We start from the raw sequence: 17958 nt of genomic DNA on the forward strand, positions 1-17958 counted from the left end.
TGATTGGTTCCAATCCAGGTTTGGTCCTTTTTTCTTCTGTAGAATAAGCACATTCTCTCCCAGAATGCATGGTTTCTCCACATGTCGTCCAAACGCACTCCAGGTCCAAAAACATACCATATGGTGAGGTTGACGTGTGTTTCTGTGACAGACTGCTCACTCGTTCCTGGATTATGTTTACACAAAACTTGATGGTGATACATTTATGCAAATCATTCAATGTTTTCACTAAAATCTCTTGTAAAGCAGGTTTGGCAGTCAGTGTGGTGTTTGTTTTTCATTTGTAAAAAAAAAAAAAAAAAAACACATCAGTGTTGATTTGCTACAATGTGAAGCCAGTAAATGTGCACACATAGTATAGACCAGTGGTTCTCCAATGGGGGTATGTGTACCACTAGGGGTACAGGGGGTACTTGAGAGAGAGAGAACTATGTGGTTTTATAATGTTTATTTTTGGTTAAAAACAATAATCATACTAAAAATTACCAGCAACTTACAAAACAACAACAAAAGACATACTAAATGAGAGAAAAATAAACAAGATCACTACAAAATACACAAAAAAAACAGAGAAACATACAAAACAACATAAAAAAAAACACCACATTACACCAAAAACACACACACTGAGATAGAATAATTTCAATAATATCAAGAACACATAAAAACAACAACAAAAACACAAAATGAGAGAAAAATGTACTGAATGATATAAAAAAACAGACAAAATGACACTAAAAACACACAAAATGAGACCAAAAACACGCAAAATGACACCAAAAATACATAAAATGACACAAAAAACACACAAAATGATGATATAAATGATCTTGATTAGAACATGAACTGAAAATATAGGAGTCAGTCTTGGTTTTACACCAGGAGGGAAATGTTGTAGCAAGGACTCAGGAGATCCCGCTAATTCACGTATACATATGTGTGATTCAATCGTGGATAAATGCAATATTTATATGTGAAATACAATTTTAAAAGTGCTCGGATCGAGCCAAAACACACAATTTTATAAGTGTTCTTTTTTTTTCTTCGAAAATGTGGTATCAGCGGACAAGTTTTATTCCCCTGAGTCCGAATATGTGCTCAGTTTTTGGATAGAGTCCGAAATGGGCCTGCTGGAGGTCCTGGAAGGTCTGTGTTTTCCCCCTTAAATACGGAGTATTTTAATTTTTGAAAATAATCCGGATATTTTATTCTGTGTCTATGTACTACTTCCTGTCCCGCGCAGACTTATTTTTGTTAACTTGCTGCAGCACAGCTCCAGTGTCCAGCAAAAATAGAAGTGCTGCATATTTGCTGCAGAGGGCAGCACCATGACTCAGCAGTGACGGTGCAGCGCTGGAGAATCATTCGCATGTGTTGGAAATTGACACATTGACTTTAATGGAGACCTATCAGCTGCGTTGCTGTTTCGCAGCAGTTACAGTGCAGTTACGCATCCAGTGGAAGTCCAGGGTAAGTGCCAAAAGTTTGGTAACAGCTGCAGTGTGCAGAGAGAAGCAGCGGTGTAGGAAGTGTGCTAATGACCATGAAGGTGGGATGTGGGAGGATGGGGTACAGTTTTCCAAATTTTTATTATAATTTACATAATGTAAACATATTTTAAGTGCCAAAAAGACGAGACTAGGGCAATATAAAATTCAAAGGTTCATGAAATAAAATCAAGGAAAATAGTTTTAAAGGACCAGCAGCCGATGACATTGCTTCCCGTAGCAGCTCAGTGCTAGATCTGTTTACAACATGGTGGACGCTGGAGACCGTGGGTGCTCCGTAGACACAAGTCTATTGTTTGTAGTGATGCACCGAGAAAACAAGCGGCTAAACCAGCGAATGAGGAAAGACCCGGCAATCAGTGCACGCTTGTCTAGATACAAAGCGGTGGATTGAGCGGTGTTGTTCCAATCAACTCTACCCTCCCCCCGACAAAATCGGCATCCTCTTGCCGCCATGGGAGTATGCATGCATTCAACGTTGTTAGAAACTTGTTACCTGTTGTCTGACTTAGTGATTTACAACTGCCAGAGTCTATCCCACCATGTTAAAGCATATCTCATGTATTAAAGCACATGTATGGAGTGTTGTATGATATGTCATGTAGAACATCATCAATAATAACTCTGCCTAATTTGAGCAAATTTACTCTTTCATTCTCGAAATTACAAGAGGGTGCCAAACATTTCAAGTTGTATTTTGGATTGCAGCAGTTCATGTTATGGTACTGCAGCAAAAATGAAGCAGTAAGCAGCCGCCGGCCTGATTTTATCATTCATTTACAATTAAATAATGTGTTGATGCAATTTTTTGCATTCAACATTATCAACTATATTACTAATATTTTTGCATTATTGTTTATGTTACACACTTCGTGGATGGCACGAATCTCGAGACGTTCTATATATTATATTTTATTTTAATTTCCCCCCCCCCGGCATGAATCTCAAACTACGCCTATGGGTACAACCCCAGTGTGCTAACTGTGGTGGGGAGCATAGCTCAGCCTGCGAACTTGTGAAGTCAGCAAAGAGAGCAGAGGTTCAGAAGATAAAACGGTCTGAGAGCTTGAGCTGTGCCGAAGCTGTTAGATGAGTAAGAGAAAATACAGGAAAACATACGAGTGAAACAGTGATGAAATCAGAGGAGTGCAAAGGATGCAATCAGATAAAGAGAAAAAGGTTAGTTATCACTACGGGATATACGCCTCCGCGTCATTCCTCTGAAGCCCTATCTCATTACGGCAATCCTGATTGGCTGGTGAAATACCACCCATGTTGTGGACAATAAAGCCAATTACACCAATCTCGGGTGTAAAAAGGACAACTACACCCATCACCTGGCTTTTAAGGGTGAGGAGGAGGAGGAAGGGCCATTCATAGTGTCAGCTTCTCTTTCTGTGAAATGTCATCACCTGAATTCTTCATGTAAATATTTTGAATAAATATTGTGAATAAAATAAACACTTTATTGTTTTTATTTTAATGGGCTATACAGAACATACTAAAAAAATACCTAATTGATATTGACGTTATTCCTGGAAGCAGGATTGTAGATTTGACACAACTTACAATGTGAGCTGTTTACAATCTATATTAGAGGAAGTTCTTTCATCAATAATGTATGTTTACTGTAGTGCCAAGTGTACATCAGGTAGGATGTTTGCTATACAGAAGACAGAAAATCATTGCAGCCAACCGTGATTGTTGACTACGAGTAGATAGTCAAGGTGAAGCTCTATGTCTGACTGACAGATCTCTGAGCTTTTTCCTATTGATCAAAGATTTTCTGTCCGTCACAAAGGAGTCAAAAGCATAAATACACATATTTATAAATGTTACTTTCTGATTGTCCTCCATCCATGCATAAAGGAAAGTGTCCAATTAGGTATTGAAGGTGATCAAAACCAACACCACTACCAGTTATTTAACCAGTTAATGAGTGCCTTGTCTAAGGTTTATGTAATGTTTTGTGCAATCACAGCAAAATAAAAACTTTTCAGAGTGAAGAAATTGTAGATTCAGAGTATCTGTAACAATTACCAGGGTCACATAATAAGGTCAAGGGTCAAGCAGCGCTTCTTTTCCCTGTGTCCATGTCAATATGACCAAGTATCTTGGTGAGGAAGGATGTACATGGACTTTTAAACCTATGGGAAAGAATGATTGGGTATCAGCCCCTCACATCTGGCTCATGAAGTGCTTTTGACTTTGATGGCCAAGGTCCCATCTCCACTTCTTTTGACTTCTTTTGCCACTTCTTGTCAAAGGACTTGCATTTGCACCCCACTTTCTCCTCCAGGAGCCTTGTTGAGAGATGGACAAAAAATACCTTTATTCTCTTCAAAACTGTAAGAAGTGGCAAGACGTGCTGCCCAATGTCAAGGCAGGAGATTGCTGCTCAAAGAGGCTCATATGAACATAAATCAATGGCCAATGGCTCTTGTTACCAAGACTCACCCTGGCAACGATAGAGTAATGGTGATTTTATTTATTAGGGGTAAAAAAAAAAAAACTATTACAAGCTATACCAGGCCCTGTGTGAAAAAGTAATTCCCCTTTAAACCTAATAACTGGTTGGGCCAACAACAACTGAAATCAATCATTTTCTATATCTGGCAATGAGTCTTTCACATCTCTGTGGAGATATTTTGGCTCACCATGTTTGACTGTTGGTATGATGTTCTTCTTCTGAAATTCTGTGTTACTTTTACTCCAGATGGAACAAGACACACACCTTCCAAAAAGTTAAACTTTCGTCTTGTCAGTCTATAGAATATTCTCCCACAAGTCTTGGGAGACGTTCAGATGTTTTTTTGTTTCTTTTTGCAAAAATAATACGAGCCTTTGTTCTTTTTGGTCAGCAGGTGGTTTTTATCTTGGAAGTTTGCCCTGCAGTTCTATAGATGTTCTCCTGGGCTCTTTTGTGACTTCCTGGAACAGTCGCCCCAGTGTTCTTGGGGTAAATTATCGTTCACCACTGTTGTATGTTTTCTTTTCTCCATTTATGGATAATGACTCTCACCATGGTTTACTGGAATCCTAAAGCTTTAGAAATGGCTTTGCAACCCTTTCCAGGCTGATAGATTTTAATCACTTTTTTTCTAATCTGTTCTTGAATTTTATTGGATTGTGGCATTTTGTTGCAGCTTTTTGAGATGTTTTGGCCAATGTAATTTTGTCAGACATGTTGTGATTTCTTGATTGAACAAATCTGAAGGTAATCAGGCTTGGGTGTGGTCAGTGAAATTGAACACTGCTTTCCAAAAAATTTGATAAGCCACAGTTAATTCATGATTTGACAAGGGGCAAATTCTTTTTCCACATAGGGATGGGTAGTTTTGAATAGCTTTTTTCTCTAACATTTAATTCATCATTTAAAAACTGCATTCTGTGTTTTTTTTAATATTTTAATTTGTTTGATGGTCTTAAACATTTAACGGAACTGTACATATGAGTCTTCAAACCTTCCAAAACCTTCCAATGTCCGGGACATGTGTTTAGCTATCTTTCACGTAGTTCAGCATTACGGACGAATGGGACTGAATAGGAAACCTTCAATCAATATTCTACATTGCTATTGTCAGTGTGCCACTGTACACCGCTATTCCAATTCCATCTTGAAAAAGTTTGTGAATGTTTTGTGTAAACTGTAAATGGGATGTCTGGGGCAAACACCTTCTACACAATCCACCTTGGTGTATATATTTTCACTAAAACATTACATCCACTGTATGGTTTAACACAACAAAATGTATCCTGAGTATCATTTTAAGCGCTAAGGGATTGAATGCAAAGACATTAACAACATCAATATTGTATCATTACCATAGAGTGGGTGTTTTTATGCTTGGGTTAAATAGGAAAATGTGCTCCTCAAAGGGCTGTAAAAAAATGTGTGTGTGTGATAGTTTCTCTTGCTGGTTCCTATTGCCCAAATATATATCGGGATCCTGGGACACGACTTGACCATAGATTACTCGATCGATATACGTGATTAACATTCCTAAGAGGACACTCTTTCCTCTTCCATTGCTTTCATTGCACTGAGAGGAGAGTGGGGTGTTGCTGCTCTTTGAAGGTTATAGGATGAATTTTGGAGGATGGCAGTCATATCTCTTCTCTCTGCCAACGACAGGTTTACCGCCGGATTTAAGTTGAGATTGCCAAATATACTCCATTGACCTCTATAGTTTGGCATGAAAGTTTTTCAGTCACTAATTTTCCTTACTGTTTTTGTCTGAAGATGATGATGTGTAGAGATTTGTGTAAAACTTCCATGTATTTTTGGATAATGATGTAGAGGTGCTGTGAGGTGAGCTCAATACCGTATTAGCTTGGTACGATCTCAAAGTGGTTGGTGCGCCTCCATAAATAAAGCCTTCCATACAAGCAATCAATGAGTCTTTTAAGCTGAATGAAGAAAGTGGAACATGCTTACGCTTTGAGATTCCCTTTCCCTCCCACAGGCCATAAACATACAGGTTTGGTTCACATATGCATGAATAGGATTGTCCATCTCAGAGCTACAAACTGGTTCACATTGTGAATCAACTGCAGAGATGAACTAATAAGACTTGATCACCATTATAGTAGCCTTCATATTATGGCATTTTCATTAGGATTTACACTTCCAATTCTGAAAACCACATGTACACAATAATATTGTAAACTCGAACAGGCTACCAGAACTAAAAAAATTGATTGCATTTTTTTTTTAATGATGATTAACTTAAAAGTCAACATTTTCCAGAACTTAAAAGGTTGGATGATTGGCTACTTGTACTTTACGATAACAGTAAAATTAAAGTACTGTATGAATTAAGTTTATTTTTAGATAATCTCTATTTGAAAAAATAGAAATAACTTTATCATTCTTAGCATGTAATTACTTAATTAAATTAAATTGTACTTAAGTTGTGTTTCTAAGTTATGCATACTTAGAATTTACTCAAAAGTTATTAGTTAAAGTTACTCAGAAAAAGACAAACATGTTACACTGACGACATAATTAAGTTAGTACAACCTTTTCTATAACTTTGAGTATAAACTACTTAATTTATTCAAGTACTTTGAACATTCCGGTTTACAGTGCATTTCTTTTGAAATTATTATTATTTTCACTCTGTATTACAGGACCAGCCTTAAGACGTGCATACACTGTGCAATTTTTGGTCCATTTTGAGCCGATTTTTGACTCGTGCGTCTATTTTTGCGTCCAATTTTCGGCTAAATCAAGTGTTGTGCATTGTGTATGGGGTCACGAGAAGCAATTAACACCTCATGACCAGCCCCCGATCAGCAATCGTATGGTCGTAAGAAAATCACAAATCCTGGTCGCTCCTCGTGAGGGTATCGCACTGTTGAAGCAGTGCCACGGACCGGCTTACTGCAAATTAGCCCAGTGCGCATGCGACACCGTAGGACCGCTGTAGAAATCACGTCCTGTCCAGACAGTTCCTGGTCCACTGCATCATTCTTTTTTAAAGCTCTTTTTGCTGGGATTCTCAAGTGTTTATCAACTTCCGGGTTGTTCTTTTGTTTCAGAGTTCTTCTTCTCCTGATTTTTATGTTGCAAGAGTCCGACGTGCCGTCTATGGACGTACAGTGTGAGCAGTCACTTTGCGAACATCCAGACTCTGCAATTGAGTCGCACAATTTGAGCTGGAGTACAACAATTGAAAAAAATCGCACATTGTCTGCCAAAAAAGAGGGAATTTTTTCTTCCCACTGTTGCTAAATGCTTGTTCATGTGGATTTTGTTGGGTTCTTTCTTTCTTACTATGGACTTTATATTTTGTTCAGTGCTTTGATATGACTTTGTTGTATTTTGCGTCATATAAATAAAGTTGAAATGAAAAATGTAACTTAAGGTAGAGTGGGAGAAGAAGTGGATGAAAAGGCTGAGTGCTGATTTGATTCAAGTGTTCAGCAAAGAGAGGGAGAAGGAGAGCACGCACCATCCATAATTATGATATGAAAATTGACAGTGGAGTTGTTGGACACTATCAACAACTCCACTTGATCTTTGGAAAAAAAGAACAAAGAAAGAATGTGAAATTACATGGCTGAAATTACCAAGGAATGTAGAGTTATTTTCACAATGAATGTTAAAAAAAATGTTTTGAAACAGCATCCCAATGACTTTTGATGATTATTATTTATATATCAAATCATAAATTAATATGACAATTAAAATCACATTCCTTACTTGTTCATAATGGTGTTACTAATTGAGGTTTTGTTGGTTTAAACTAACAATTTAAATTTAGATATCTTTTAAGGGGATTCCCCTGTGTAATAAATGAAGCTGATAGGGTTCAAAGCCAGCCTGAAGTGACCCTAATCCATCTGTCGCTTTGAAGTGTTATCACCCACTCCTTCCCCCTCGACCCCTCTTACTGCTAACCTCTCTGAACTGGCCCCTGAGCACTTTAATTACACCGTTCTATGAGTGTGTGTGTGCAGGGGTTGGGGGGGGGAAGGGGGGGGGGTACTCATAGTTGATTCATACAGATGAAGATGAGACGGGACCATGGGTGAAATTGGGTGAGGGATGATAGTGGAAATTGCACGGAGGAAAAAGTCACTACTGAGGAACTTTGAATGATAGAGAGGACAGAAAGAAACTCACTTTAAGAAGTTGAGACCTGAACTGTTTGCCACCCTCGTGCTTACATGAACCTTTGGCACGGATGCTATACTTTTACGATGCCCTGCACGTGCACAGCCTGCCAACCTTTATAAAAGTGGTGGCAAAAAAGCTGCTGACATCATCACATCTCCTCTCATTCATGAATATTTGGCTCTTTTCTCCTTGACAGTAAAATTAAATTTTAGGGCACTTTTCAACACACTCAGGTGATTTACCTTTCTCATCAAAAGCAGTCACAGTCCTGTTTGGCACACAGTGGCATAATTTAACATTAATAGCCTGTTGACGGATGAGGGTATTGAACTCTTCTGGGGTGCTGAATCTCCCAAAACACCTTGGAGTTTTGTAGGTATAGGCCTTTATGGAGCTATCTGATTTTCCAAAGTAGTCTCTACGTGTGTGTGTGTGTGTGTCAGTCAGAGACAGAAAAAGACCTGATGCTCTGACGTCAGTGCCTTTTCTTAGCCATCCTGTGCCTTTCATTGAAGGACAGATGCCCAGTGCTGAGGGTGCAGACCTTTGTGTTATCTAACAGGCAGGCAACGCTGCAGGCTCAGGTTCTGTGTGTTGAAGGACTCGTCTACATTCAGCTATATGGTTTACGGTCGACGAAGAAAAAAAAATAGTTGGACCAATTTGGTCCTAAATTATTGAAATTTTTTAAATGTAAATTAACAACAATACGTTAAAATAACACAACTGATTTAATTGACCTGGACTTAAAAATGATCCAACAATAAATGAAGGCATGTCAACTTAATGTTTTCAGTTTTCAAAACAATAATTTGTATATCCCAAAAGTTAAAATACTGCTTCTTTTCTTTTTCTTCTTCTTCTTCTTCTTCTTCTTCTTCTTCTTCTTCTTCTTCTTCTTCTTCTTCTTCTTCTTCTTCTTCTTCTTCTTCTTCTTCTTCTTCTTCTCTGTTATATGTGAACGGATCGGGCTGAAATTTGGTAGGCGTCATCTATGTATGTGTACTCATTGACGCTCGTAGCCCGATTTTTGATTTGGGGCGCCAAAATAATAATAAAAAAAGTAGATTTCTCATTTATTTGCGAGTCAAATATTACGACGGTTGGTGGTACCGAATCATTGGCACACGTCAATATATGAATGGGACCCATTAACCCGTACGTGTCATGGGGGCGCCAGGGGGCCCCCGGAGGCCACATTTTTCAACTCACCCGTTAATTCTAGTTAGATCAGAATGCAGTTTGGTATGAATTCTCTATGAATTAATATGATGAGCCCTTTTTTTGAGATGGGGTAGGGGGCAGACCCCCCATTTTTGTTAATATCCAAATTTATTGAAACATAGTTGTGTGATTATGTCTCGCTCAATGTGATTAGGAGCCCACCCCCCTTTTAAGGCAATTTTCCATGAAAGTAATTTTCTCATTTATTTGTGAGTCAAATATTGCGACAGTTAGTGGTATCGAATCATTGACACATATCAATATATGAATGGGGCCCATTACTTTGTATGTGCCACAGGGGCACCACAGGGTGCCATGGGGACCCATTTTTCAAATGACTACTCCGTTAATGCTCGTTGAATCGGGCTGTAATTTGACATGGATATTCTATGAGCTGATGTCAACAAGCCTCTCTGAGACCTTTTTGAAAGGGGAGGAACCGGGTGGCCAACCCCTTTTCTGGTCATTTCTAAATTTATCGGAGCATAGTTGTGTGATATATCATTTCAAAGGCAATTCACTTCAGAAATTTCTTGTTTTTACCCCTTTTTGTGTAATTTAGAAGAATTTTGTGAAATTGTTTGTGAGAAATTCCAATTGCTTATTGAAAATTTTTATTTTGTCCTGCTGGCCAAATTGGATGCTCTAAAGGGCTGGATTAAGAGGTTAGGAAGGACCATATAGGGCCCTATAAAATAAATTTTATTCTTCTCCAAATTCTGTTTCATTCATTTTTTTAAATGTTGTTTTAATAAATAAAAAATAATGAAACAAAAATGTACATCAAAAATAAAAATGTAATGTGTAAAAAATATTGTGTAAGTTACAATTAAAAAGTGTAGTGTAGTATGAATGTAGTGTGTGAGTGAGTGTTGGTGGTGGTCGGAGGCCGATGGTTCACTATGGCAGCCTCGCTTCTGTCAGTCTGCCCCAGGGCAGCTGTGGCTACAATAGTAGCTTACCACCACTGTGTGTGGAGTGAAAGAATAATGCACATCAATGTAAAGCACTTTGAGTGTCTATGAAAAAAGCACTTCATAAAATACAATGCATGTTAATTATTATAATCATTTTTTTTCTTTTTAAATCATGTAAATCACGTTGAATTCTCGACACAAATACATCTGCCTTGTTTTGCTTTAAAGACGAAGGATCCATTCTTCCTCTTTGGATCTCCAGTAACCTGTTTAAGTTGTAATTAATCTGTCTCTGAAAACACTTCTGTCCTCAATGAATATCACAGGTCAGACTGATCATCAAAGTCACAGTGAAGACTTTTATAGTTAAAGTGGCTTTGATCTTTTGGAACAGCAGGAAGTGGCTTTTATCTTTTTAGATGATGCTCATTTGGAACATACAGTATAGGCCCCTATGGATCAATTAGATTTTTTTTCTAGATTCAGTTTTTTCAATAAATATTAGTTTTTAACTCCTGTGAGGAAATAAAATAATAAAAAAGAAAACCATAATTAAACAAAATAAAACAATTAAAAAAAATGAAAATATAATTTAAAACACTGTGTAAGCTACAATTAAAAGGTCTATCTTATTCTTTTGCATGAAAGCTTTTATCTTTTATATCAGGAGTGTCAAACCCATTTTAGTTCAGGGGCCAAATACAGAGCAGTTTGACCTTTAGTGGGCCACAGATTTTAGGCGGGAAAAAAAGAACAATTTTAACATCACTGTGTCCTAGTTTTCAATATCAGTTCAATTCAGTTCAGAATTTTCTTGATTTTACCCCTTTTTGTGTAATTTAGAAGAATTTTGTGAAATTGTTTGTGAGAAATTCCAATTGCTTATTGAAAAGTTGAGTTCTTTCCACAATTTCCATTTAAAAATTATTAAATTCATGTAAATAAACAAAGGAAAAATAAAAGCCCCTAAAAATATTATAGAGTTTCATCAAATTGGTGAATATGAATATTTCGCTGTCATTTTTATTTTGTCCTGCGGGCCAAATTGGATGCTCTAAAGGGCTGGATTAAGAGGTTAGGAAGGACCATATAGGGCCCTATAAAATAAATTTTATTCTTGTCCAAATTCTGTTTCATTCATTTTTTAAAATGTTGTTTTAATAAATAAAAAATAATGAAACAAAAATGTACATCAAAAATAAAAATGTAATGTGTAAAAAATATTGTGTAAGTTACAATTAAAAAGTGTAGTGTAGTATGAATGTAGTGTGTGAGTGAGTGTTGGTGGTGGTCGGAGGCCGATGGTTCACTATGGCAGCCTCGCTTCTGTCAGTCTGCCCCAGGGCAGCTGTGGCTACAATAGTAGCTTACCACCACTGTGTGTGGAGTGAAAGAATAATGCACATCAATGTAAAGCACATTGAGTGTCTATTAAAAAAGCACTTTATAAAATACAATGCATGTTAATTATTATAATCATTTTTATTCTTTTTAAATCATGTAAATCACGTTGAATTCTCGACACAAATACATCTGCCTTGTTTTGCTTTAAAGACGATGGATCCATTCTTTCTCACTCTTTGCACCAAGCAAAACAGCAAAAGATCTTTTTCAGGAAACCTAGTTTTCCTTCCTTCTTCTTGTTCTTCTTCTCTGCTTCGTCCTGCTCTTTCTTTCTCCTGGCCTTCTGTTTGTCCGTCATACGGGCAAGCTCCCTCAGTTCAACGCCCTCCTTCACCAGAAGATCAATTTGCAATTGCTGGTTCTCCTTAACCGTAGTCAGAGTGAGATGTTTCTTCTGCAGATCTACAAACATGGTCTCCATGGCGTGGATGGTAGCATCCTTTTCCTGGAGCTGTTTTGCAGCCTCAGCAGCGTTCCTCTCATAGAGCTCCACATCTTTGTGTAGAGCCTGTATCTGTGAGCAGACGTGGCTCAGCATGGTCTCATGGGACGTGATCAGGGTCTCCTTCATCATCTCCCATTTTGCTTCCTTCTGAGCCACAGTGTCCTTATGGTCGCGCTCCTTCAGACACAATTCCTGCTCCATGTGCTGCCAGTCAGCGTTCACCTTATGGTGCGCTTTCTTTAACACGACCAAGTCCTCGTTCTTTTTCTCCAGCTCAGTGGTCATCCTCATCTTCATGCTGTTGAAGTCACAGCGTTCACTCTCCAGGCGCTCCACTTCAGCGTTGGCTTGTTGGAAAGCTGTCGTTAAAGAGCTGATCTTCTGCTCTTTCTTCTCCAGCTCAGAGCACATATTCTTCACCCAGTCTTTATTCATCTGAGCATTTCGTGACTGGCAGACCTCGTTTTCTGCCAGTTCTTTGTTCACCTTCATCAGCATCTGGTTCTCCTCCTCCAGGTTCTTCATCTTCTCAGACAATGGAGACTTTTGTTTCTCCTCCTCAGCCTTACACGTATCTCTGTATTGAGAGATGGACTCTATCAAAGAGTTGATACTGTTCTCAATGCTGTTGTAAGTTTCCACAGAATTCTCCATCTTCCTCTTTGGATCTCCAGTAACCTGTTTAAGTTGTAATTACTCTGTCTCTGAAAACACTTCTGTCCTCAATAAATATCACAGGTCAGACTGATCATCAAAGTCACAGTGAAGACTTTTAAAGTTAAAGTGGCTTTGATCTTTTGGAACAGCAGGAAGTGGCTTTTATCTTTTTAGATGATGCTCATTTGGAACATACAGTATAGGCCCCTATGGATCAATTAGATTTTTTTTCTAGATTCAGTTTTTTCAATAAATATTAGTTTTTAACTCCTGTGAGGAAATAAAATAATAAAAAAGAAAACCATAATTAAACAAAATAAAACAATTAAAAAAAATGAAAATATAATTTAAAACACTGTGTAAGCTACAATTAAAAGGTTTATCTTATTCTTTTGCATGAAAGCTTTTATCTTTTATATCAGGAGTGTCAAACTCATTTTAGTTCAGGGGCCAAATACAGAGCAGTTTGACCTCTAGTGGGCCACAGATTTTAGGCGGGAAAAAAAAGAACAATTTTAACATCACTGTGTCCTAGTTTTCAATATCAGTTCAATTCAGTTCAGAATTTTCTTGATTTTACCCCTTTTTGTGTAATTTAGAAGAATTTTGTGAAATTGTTTGTGAGAAATTCCAATTGCTTATTGAAAAGTTGAGTTCTTTCCACAATTTCCATTTAAAAATTATTAAATTCATGTAAATAAACAAAGGAAAAATAAAAGCCCCTAAAAATATTATAGAGTTTCATCAAATTGGTGAATATGAATATTTCGCTGTCATTTTTATTTTGTCCTGCGGGCCAAATTGGATGCTCTAAAGGGCTGGATTAAGAGGTTAGGAAGGACCATATAGGGCCCTATAAAATAAATTTTATTCTTGTCCAAATTCTGTTTCATTCATTTTTTAAAATGTTGTTTTAATAAATAAAAAATAATGAAACAAAAATGTACATCAAAAATAAAAATGTAATGTGTAAAAAATATTGTGTAAGTTACAATTAAAAAGTGTAGTGTAGTATGAATGTAGTGTGTGAGTGAGTGTTGGTGGTGGTCGGAGGCCGATGGTTCACTATGGCAGCCTCGCTTCTGTCAGTCTGCCCCAGGGCAGCTGTGGCTACAATAGTAGCTTACCACCACTGTGTGTGGAGTGAAAGAATAATGTACATCAATGTAAAGCACTTTGAGTGTCTATGAAAAAAGCACTTCATAAAATACAATGCATATTAATTATTATAATCATTTTTATTCTTTTTAAATCATGTAAATCACGTTGAATTCTCGACACAAATACATCTGTCTTGTTTTGCTTTAAAGACGATGGATCCATTCTTTCTCACTCTTTGCAGCAAGGAAAACAGCAAAAGATCTTTTTCAGGAAACCTAGTTTTCCTTCCTTCTTCTTGTTCTTCTTCTCTGCTTCGTCCTGCTCTTTCTTTCTCCTGGCCTTCTGTTTGTCCGTCATACGGGCAAGCTCCTTCAGTTCAACGCCCTCCTTCACCAGAAGATCAATTTGCAATTGCAGGTTCTCCTTAACCGTAGTCAGAGTGAGATGTTTCTTCTGCAGATCTACAAACATGGTCTCCATGGAGTGGATGGTAGCATCCTTTTCCTGGAGCTGTTTTGCAGCCTCAGCAGCGTTCCTCTCATAGAGCTCCACATCTTTGTGTAGAGCCTGTATCTGTGAGCAGACGTGGCTCAGCATGGTCTCATGGGACGTGATCAGGGTCTCCTTCATCGTCTCCCATTTTGCTTCCTTCTGAGCCACATTGTCCTTATGGTCGCGCTCCTTCAGACACAATTCCTGCTCCATGTGCTCCCAGTCAGCGTTCACCTTATGGTGTGCTTTCTTTAACACGACCAAGTCCTCGTTCTTTTTCTCCAGCTCAGTGGTCATCCTCATCTTCATGCTGTTGAAGTCACAGCGTTCACTCTCCAGGCGCTCCACTTCAGCGTTGGCTTGTTGGAAAGCTGTCGTTAAAGAGCTGATCTTCTGCTCTTTGTTCTCCAGCTCAGAGCACACATTCTTCACCCAGTCTTTATTCATCTGAGCATTTCGTGACTGGCAGACCTCGTTTTCTACCAGTTCTTTGTTCACCTTCATCAGCATCTGGTTCTCCTCCTCCAGGTTCTTCATCTTCTCAGACAATGGAGACTTTTGTTTCTCCTCAGCCTTACACGTATCTCTGTATTGAGAGATGGACTCTATCAAAGAGTCGATACTGTTCTCAATGCTGTTGTAAGTTTCCACAGAATTCTCCATCTTCCTCTTTGGATCTCCAGTAACCTGTTTAAGTTGTAATTACTCTGTCTCTGAAAACACTTCTGTCCTCAATGAATACCACAGGTCAGACTGATCATCAAAGTCACAGTGAAGACTTTTATAGTTAAAGTGGCTTTGATCTTTTGGAACAGCAGGAAGTGGCTTTTATCTTTTTAGATGATGCCCATTTGGAACATACAGTATAGGCCCCTATGGATCAATTAGATTTTTTTTCTAGATTCAGTTTTTTCAATAAATATTAGTTTTTAACTCCTGTGAGGAAATAAAATAATAAAAAAGAAAACCATAATTAAACAAAATAAAACAATTAAAAAAAATGAAAATATAATTTAAAACACTGTGTAAGCTACAATTAAAAGGTCTATCTTATTCTTTTGCATGAAAGCTTTTATCTTTTATATCAGGAGTGTCAAACTCATTTTAGTTCAGGGGCCAAATACAGAGCAGTTTGACCTCTAGTGGGCCACAGATTTTAGGCGGGAAAAAAAAGAACAATTTTAACATCACTGTGTCCTAGTTTTCAATATCAGTTCAATTCAGTTCAGAATTTTCTTGATTTTACCCCTTTTTGTGTAATTTAGAAGAATTTTGTGAAATTGTTTGTGAGAAATTCCAATTGCTTATTGAAAAGTTGAGTTCTTTCCACAATTTCCATTTAAACATTATTAAATTCATGTAAATAAACAAAGGAAAAATAAAAGCCCCTAAAAATATTATAGAGTTTCATCAAATTGGTGAATATGAATATTTCGCTGTCATTTTTATTTTGTCCTGCGGGCCAAATTGGATGCTCTAAAGGGCCGGATTAAGAGGTTAGGAAGGACCATATAGGGCCCTATAAAATAAATTTTATTCTTCTCCAAATTCTGTTTCATTCATTTTTTAAAATGTTGTTTTAATAAATAAAAAATAATGAAACAAAAATGTACATCAAAAATAAAAATGTAATGTGTAAAAAATATTGTGTAAGTTACAATTAAAAAGTGTAGTGTAGTATGAATGTAGTGTGTGAGTGAGTGTTGGTGGTGGTCGGAGGCCGATGGTTCACTATGGCAGCCTCGCTTCTGTCAGTCTGCCCCAGGGCAGCTGTGGCTACAATAGTAGCCTACCACCACTGTGTGTGGAGTGAAAGAATAATGCACATCAATGTAAAGCACTTTGAGTGTCTATGAAAAAAGCACTTCATAAAATACAATGCATGATAATTATTATAATCATTTTTATTCTTTTTAAATCATGTAAATCACGTTGAATTCTCGACACAAATACATCTGCCTTGTTTTGCTTTAAAGACGATGGATCCATTCTTTCTCACTCTTTGCAGCAAGCAAAACAGCAAAAGATCTTTTTCAGGAAACCTAGTTTTCCTTCCTTCTTCTTGTTCTTCTTCTCTGCTTCGTCCTGCTCTTTCTTTCTCCTGGCCTTCTGTTTGTCCGTCATACGGGCAAGCTCCTTCAGTTCAACGCCCTCCTTCACCAGAAGATCAATTTGCAATTGCTGGTTCTCCTTAACCTTGGTCAGAGTGAGATGTTTCTTCTGCAGATCTACAAACATGGTCTCCATGGCGTGGATGGTAGCATCCTTTTCCTGGAGCTGTTTTGCAGCCTCAGCAGCGTTCCTCTCATAGAGCTCCACATCTTTGTGTAGAGCCTGTAACTGTGAGCAGACGTGGCTCAGCATGGTCTCATGGGACGTGATCAGGGTCTCCTTCATCGTCTCCCATTTTGCTTCCTTCTGAGCCACAGTGTCCTTATGGTCGCGCTCCTTCAGACACAATTCCTGCTCCATGTGCTGCCAGTCAGTGTTCACCTTATGGTGTGCTTTCTTTAACACGACCAAGTCCTCGTTCTTTTTCTCCAGCTCAGTGGTCATCCTCATCTTCATGCTGTTGAAGTCACAGCGTTCACTCTCCAGGCGCTCCACTTCAGCGTTGGCTTGTTGGAAAGCTGTCGTTAAAGAGCTGATCTTCTGCTCTTTCTTCTCCAGCTCAGAGCACACATTCTTCACCCAGTCTTTATTCATCTGAGCCTTTCGTGACTGGCAGACCTCGTTTTCTGCCAGTTCTTTGTTCACCTTCATCAGCATCTGGTTCTCCTCCTCCAGGTTCTTCATCTTCTCAGACAATGGAGACTTTTGTTTCTCCTCAGCCTTACACGTATCTCTGTATTGAGAGATGGACTCTATCAAAGAGTCGATACTGTTCTCAATGCTGTTGTAAGTTTCCACAGAATTCTCCATCTTCCTCTTTGGATCTCCAGTAACCTGTTTAAGTTGTAATTACTCTGTCTCTGAAAACACTTCTGTCCTCAATGAATATCACAGGTCAGACTGATCATCAAAGTCACAGTGAAGACTTTTATAGTTAAAGTGGCTTTGATCTTTTGGAACAGCAGGAAGTGGCTTTTATCTTTTTAGATGATGCCCATTTGGAACATACAGTATAGGCCCCTATGGATCAATTAGATTTTTTTTCTAGATTCAGTTTTTTCAATAAATATTAGTTTTTAACTCCTGTGAGGAAATAAAATAATAAAAAAGAAAACCATAATTAAACAAAATAAAACAATTAAAAAAAATGAAAATATAATTTAAAACACTGTGTAAGCTACAATTAAAAGGTCTATCTTATTCTTTTGCATGAAAGCTTTTATCTTTTATATCAGGAGTGTCAAACTCATTTTAGTTCAGGGGCCAAATACAGAGCAGTTTGACCTTTAGTGGGCCACAGATTTTAGGCGGGAAAAAAAAGAACAATTTTAACATCACTGTGTCCTAGTTTTCAATATCAGTTCAATTCAGTTCAGAATTTTCTTAATTTTACCCCTTTTTGTGTAATTTAGAAGAATTTTGTGAAATTGTTTGTGAGAAATTCCAATTGCTTATTGAAAAGTTGAGTTCTTT

Source organism: Gouania willdenowi, chromosome 11 (genome assembly GCF_900634775.1).
Source record: "Gouania willdenowi chromosome 11, fGouWil2.1, whole genome shotgun sequence".
Lineage (NCBI taxonomy): Eukaryota > Metazoa > Chordata > Actinopteri > Blenniiformes > Gobiesocidae > Gouania > Gouania willdenowi.